Source organism: Dipodomys ordii, unplaced genomic scaffold (genome assembly GCF_000151885.1).
Source record: "Dipodomys ordii isolate 6190 unplaced genomic scaffold, Dord_2.0 Scaffold45, whole genome shotgun sequence".
Classification (NCBI taxonomy): Eukaryota; Metazoa; Chordata; class Mammalia; order Rodentia; family Heteromyidae; genus Dipodomys; species Dipodomys ordii.
The window spans coordinates 7,181,845-7,188,397 of NW_012267261.1; the positions used below are offsets into that span (position 1 = coordinate 7,181,845).

Sequence of the window (6,553 nt, forward strand, 5' to 3'; positions counted from 1 at the left end):
CTTTCTTTCTTTCTTTCTTTCTTTCTTTCTTTCTTTCTTTCTTTCTTTCTTTCTTTCTGCCAGTTTGTGGGGCCTTCACTCTGGGCCTGGGCGCTGTCCCTCAGCTCTTCAGCTCAAGGCTAGCACTCTACCACTTGAGCCACCTTCCCAGCCCCTTCTGGCTTTTTCTGCTTATGTGGTGCTGAGGAATCGAACCAGGGCATCATGCATGCAAGGCAAACACTCTACCACTGAGCCACCTTCCCAGCCCCCCTCCATTTCTTTTTCTTCTTTTTGCCCCTCTCCAAACCAGACAGAAAGAAAAATCCTTTTAAATTTTTGTTTGTTTCTTATTGTTATAAAGGTGATATATAGAGGTGCTAGTTACATAAGTTCAGGTAATGAGTAAATTTCTTTTTGAGCAGTGTTGCCCCTTCCTTCCTGCTGGCCAAGGTTTTCCCTCCTGTCTCCTCCCACAAATTGTACAGTTCATTTTCAACATAATGTCTAGTGAGTATGACCGCTGCAGTTGTTCACCTTTTGTCTCTCCATTTCTGTGCCCCCTTTTACTTCTCAAAGACAGATAAATGAACAGATAAGACAAAAAAAACCTCGTTTCCATTTCCTGGAGTTCTTTTCGATAAATAGTATTTTGTATGATCAGATGCACATAGGCATTGCGCCTTTGTGTTCCTCCCCTAAGAGTATCCTCCTTTATTCTCACTATTTGTTAGTCCTGTGTAATTTATCATGTCTTAGTATTTTTAGATCTAGCTTCTCCATATGAGAGAAAATATGCAGTGTTTGTTTCTCGTATGTTTGTAGGGCATTTGGGCTGTTTATATAAATTGGCTGTTGTGAATGGTGTAGCAATGAACATTGATGTGCAAGCGTCTTTATGGTATCCTGGCTTATGATGATGCCCAGGGGTGGTATGGCTAGGTCATAGGAAAGATCTATGTCTAGTTTTTTGAGGAACCTCCAGATTGCTTTCCAGAGTGGTTGTATTAGTTTACATTTCCACCAACAGTGTGATAAGGTTAATTTTTCCCCACATCCCACCAGCATTTGTTGTTCAAATTCTTGATTTTGGCCAATGTAACTGGGGTGAGATGGGATCTCAGAGTTGTTTTGAATTGCATTTTCTTTATGGCAAAGCATGTTAAACATTTCCTCATGGGTTTCTTTGCCATTCTTACCTCTTCTGAGAATTTTCTCCTTAGGTCTTTTTCTCATTTAGTGATTGGTTTATTAGCTTTGGGAAGGGTTAATTTCTTGATCTGTGTATTTTTGATTCTTAGGCTTTTGTTGGATATATTACTGGTGAAGATATACTCTTAGGCTTTTGACTTTCTAGTTTAGTAACTTACGTCCTTTGCTGTGCAGAAGCATATTTTGATGGAATTCCATTTATCAAGTCTCTTTCCTGTCTGCTGTGCCCCTGGGTCTCTTCAAAAAGTTTCTACCTATGCCTCTCAGTCCTAGTGTTTTTCCTACTCGTTCTTGCAGAAATTTCAAGGTTTCACATCTGATATTGAGGTCTTTGATCCACTTTGATTTGATAGTAATACATGGTGACAAACAGGGATCCACTATTAGTTGGCTGCATATGGATGCCCAATTATTGAAGCGACTGTCTTTTTTCTACCATATGTCTTTGGCTCACTTATCAAATAGCAGATAACTGTAGTTACCTGGTTTTATTTCTGGGTCTTCTAGTCTGTTCCATTGATCTTTGGGTCTACTTTTGTGCCAGTACCAAGCTGATATTATATCTCTGTAGTAGAGCTTGAGTTCTGGGATTGTGATGCCACCAGCACTGCATTTTTCTTTTTTCTTTGCCTACAATTACTTTGGCTATTTGAGGTCTTTTTGTTGTTATATGAAGTTTTAGATTGTTTTCTCTGTCTAAATAATGACATGGGGATTTGGATGAGGATTGCATTGAATTTTTAGATCAATTCATTCTACCTTTCCATGAACATGGAAGATCTTTCCATTCTAGGTTACATTTATTTCTACCCTTCCTCCCCCCTTTTTTGAGGCTATTGCAAATGGAGTTTTTTTTCCCTTGATTTCCCTCTCTGATTGTACTTTGTTGGTATAAAGAAAGGCTACTGACTTGTGTTTTTTGTTGTTGTTGTTGTTGTTTTTTGTCGATGGTGGAGCTTGGACTCTGGGCTTGAGGCTGTCCTACAGCTCTTCAGCTCAAGGCTAGCACTCTACTACTTGAGCTATAGCACCACTTTCACTTTTTGGTAGTTTATTGGAGAGAAGAGTTTCACAGACTTTCCTGCCTGGGGTGGCTTTGAACTGAAATCCTCAGATCTCAGCCTCCTGAGTAGCTAGGATTATAGGCTTGAGCCACTGGCGGCCGGCTGTGGGTTAAATTTATCTCCTGCTACTTCGTCTGGTAGTATTCCAGTAAGGCTGGTTGATATTAAGTCCAAACATTAGTTTCTAATTTGCCCTTGATTTGGAAAGTTCTGTAATTCTGCTTATTAAAACTGAAAAGGGAATTACTTTATCCTACTTTCCTATGAGGTTTTTTTAAAATGATAATAGTGTTATCCAAATAGAAACTAGAAGTAAAAATTATTTTGTCTAAAAATTAGTTATAGTGCATGATTCTACACAGGATAATTCCTCACCCTTGCTGTTAAATAATTCTCTCTTAAAAAATCAATCCAAAAGATTATACCAGTAAGTGAGTAAAGAGCTCACAGTATGAATCTAAACATTATACGATTATCATTCAAAGCTTCTGAGCAGTGTGAGTTACTCTGCTAATATACTAAGTTCATATGATTCCAGCTGATAGCAAAATAAATTTGATTTTAAAATTATAGTGTGCTACAGTGAGTTGAGTTAATTTGGTTTCTTTTAGGGTCTTGCCATATCTTTAACTGATTATTTTCTTAAATAGTATATTTAACTTAAATCAGATTAGAGAATAAAGTCATTAGTTCTTTGATTTTTAAAATTAAAAAAAATATATATTTTGATTTGGGAAGGACAGTTAAAACTACCTGAAGAATTTACATTGCTAGTTTAGAGTGATGATAAAAATACAAAATATTGGTAATGACTAATTTGTGGAATTCATGATACTAGTTAAACTAACATGTATGAAGAGCCTGTTACATCCTGTCATGCTTGAACTCTGGACCTGGGTGCTGTCCCTGTGCTCTTCAGCTAAAGGCGAGCGCTCTGTGTCTTGAGCCATAGCACCACTTCCACTTTTCTAGTGGTTTATTGGAGATCAGAGTCTCACGGACTTTTCTGCCCGGGCTGGCTTTGAACCGTGATCCTCAGATCTCAGCCTCCTGAATAGCTAGGATTACAGGTGTGAGCCACCTGCGCCTGGGTTCTCTTAAAGTTTATGATCCCCAGACTCCACCTCCCAAATAGATAGGGTTACAGGCCTAATCTACTAGGCCTGGCTCAGCATGCACTTTTTTTTTTTTTGTCAGTCATAGGGATTGAACTCTGGGCCTGGGCACTGCCCCTTACCTCTTCAACTCAAGGCTAGCACTCTACCACTTGAGCCACAGCACCACTTCCGGCTTTTTTCTGCTTATGTGGTGCTGAGGAATCAAACCCAGGGCCTCACGTATGTGAGGCAAGCACTCTACCACTGAACCAACTTCCCAGCCCCAACTTGCACTTATGAAATGTGAAATTTGCATGACTTTTACACTGTGCCATTCAGGTTTTGATATGATGCTGACAGTGACATGAGGAAATATTCAGTACTAGATATAGGATTGGATGTGTTTTTTCTAAAGTGAAAATTCTACTGTGAGTTGTTGTAGCATTGCAAACATTGAATATCTAAAAGTTCTCTAGATAGAAAATATGAATACTTTTGCATTATGAATATAAAATACAAATTTTGAAATATGAATACTTCATTTCCTCATCTCTAGATATTCAAGAATTTTATGAAGTGACCTTACTGGATAATCCAAAATGTATAGATCGTTCAAAGCAGTCTGAACCAATCCAACCTGTAAATACTTGGGACATTTCCAGTCTTCCAAGCACTACTGTGACTTCAGAAACACTGCCGAGCAGCCTTAGCCCTACTGTAGAGGTAAGATCATTTTCCCCCCTAAAACTTTTTTGTGGTCATTTTATTTGGGCTACTTTAAAAAATGGTATTAAAATAGTATTTTTTGAAATATTTATAATGAAATAAAGAGAGCAGAATTAAACATTCTTAAAAAGTTTTGCTTCTGTCTTAAAAGGTTTTAACTGGTTTCAGATCTGAAATACTTGTTTTAAATAATTAAAAGTAAGACCTCAGTGACACTTCATCTGTGTAATAATATAAAAATTGGGCTTCAGGGCTGGAAAGCTGGCTCAGTGGTAGAGCGCTTGCCTCGCATGCATGAGGCCCTGGGTTCAATTCCTCAGCCCCACATAAACAGAAAAGGCTGGAAGTGGTGCTGTGGATCAAGTGGTAGGGTACTAGCCTTGAGCTGAAGAGCTGAGAGACAGTGCTCGGGCCCAGACTTCAAGCCCCACGACCTACCAAAAAAAAAAAAAAAAAGAAAGAAAGAAATTGGGCTTCAAAAAGATGATATTAGGGCCTGGGAAAGTGGCTCATTGGTAGAGTGCCTGTCTTGCATGCATGAGGCCCTGGGATCGATTCCTCAGCATCACATAAGCAAAAATAGCCAGAAGTGGCACTGTGGCAGTCAGTGGTAGAGCGCTAGCCTTGAGCTGAAGAGCTGAGGGACAGTGTGCCCACACCCAGAGTTCAGGCCCCATGACCGACCAAAAAAAAAAAAAGGAAAGAAAGAAAGAGATGATACTGCTTTGGTGTTTTCTTTGAAAGAATATTGAAGTGTATTGTTTCATGGTTCCTTTAGTTATACCAAGAATTCCTGTTTATTGAGTTTGTAGGGTTGTATTAAAACTGACTAGAGATTGATAAATAATCCTTTAAGTTAGCATTGATTTCTACATTTTTTTGTATTTAAAACCACTTACATTGAGTTTTAATAACTATCTTAGTAATGTTCTTTTCTTGTATTATACTGTTGCTAATAGGGTTGGATTATGGTACAGTGGAGATAATGAAGCATTTTTGTGATGAAGATTCTGCCTGAGAAGTATTAGTCATTTGAAAGTGGTTGCCTTTCTAAATTTGATTCTAGTCCTTTCTTCTTAGAAGTAGACAATGCCTTGAAAATTGAAACTGCTTCTGTTTGGTTAGTAATAAATCAAGAGAAAAGGGATGAGAAGCAACTAGAGATAGCACTTTGGTAATGAAGTAGAAAGTGTTTCAGTTTTCTTTTTTATTAGGTAAAAATTTTTATTTTATTGTAGGATGAATTTTATTGTAGGATGAGTCAGATTACATCTGAAAAAAGGTGAGAAAACTAAAATGAAAAAAAAAAAGACTTGATCCAGCTAATCTGATTTACTTATGTGAATCTGTCTTTTGATTTCAGATCTCTTTAATGTCTACTTTATAGTTCTCTAGTAATTGTGGAATAGCCTAATGTATTTTGCTTTGATCAGAGATTCTGATGGTAGATTTTCTTTACTTCCCCCCCCCACTACTTTCTTTTGCATAATTTCTACTGTTATCCCCTTGTTTAGTTGATGTGTCATTTGTGTTAATGATAGTTCATTTCATCTTTTTCAAATGGAATTAAAAAATATCTGTAGTGAGATACTGCCATGATTTAAATGTACCTCCAAAATCTAGCTTTGCCAATGTGATGGTATTAAGAGGTGGAGCTGTTAAGAGGCGATTAGTTGCTTATCATGTGTGAGGCCCCAGATTCAATCCCCAACATGGCAAAAAAAAAAGGATTAGTCATGAGGGCTGCTTCTTCCTTGTGAATGTAATTAAGGCATTTATAAAAGAGGCTTTATAAAGACTTTAGCTCTGCTCTCTGACATGCACGGGTAAAACAAGAAGGCCCTTGCCAGACCACCCTAGAGCTTAGATTTCTCAGCTTCCAGAACTACAAGAAATACATTCCTGTTCTTTAAAGATTACTCAGTTTCAGGAGTTGTTTTAGCTGCATGAAATAGAATAAAGCAGTTATATAGTTACAGTTTCATATATGTTGTTTTATTTCTTAGTTTAAAAAACATATGAAAATGTTGATCTTTAAGGACATTGACTTTCATATTTAATTACTGTTTTTTCTGTTGTTTGATTTGCTACTCACTTGTGATTATAAAACACACAGTTCTTATTATCTAGTTTTCTATTTTTATAGATTATTTAGCTAATGATTAGATCAATTGTCCAGTAAATGTAAAGATTCATTAAACTAGAATAAATGGACAGTCTGTAAGATAGTAGTTTTTTGGTCACAGATTTCAGTGAGAAGGATCAGCAATATATTAAGTTCCATCAAAAATTGTATTAGAGGATTAGGGGTATTGCTTAATGGTAGGGCATTTGCTTACAATGCATGAGGTAGAGTTTGATTATGCACATCATAAGAAATGAGTAAACAGGGTATTAGAAATATTTGTGCTCTTACCAAAATCTAGAGCACTCATACCTTGAATGCTATGGGGAGGCTTGCTTTCTGCACATTCT

General features: G+C 37.2%; 1 protein-coding gene across 1 annotated transcript in view; it reads left to right on the forward strand.

Annotated features, from left to right (window-relative positions):
* The window catches only part of LOC105987885, a 19,871-nt gene extending 15,802 nt beyond the window's left edge, over nucleotides 1-4,069 (forward strand). Inside the window, exon 6 of the mRNA XM_013019308.1 lies at nucleotides 3,909-4,069. The gene's annotated coding sequence lies outside the window, so the exon portion shown is untranslated. The remainder of the gene's footprint in view (nucleotides 1-3,908) is intronic.
* The last annotated feature ends 2,484 nt before the right edge of the window (nucleotides 4,070-6,553 follow it).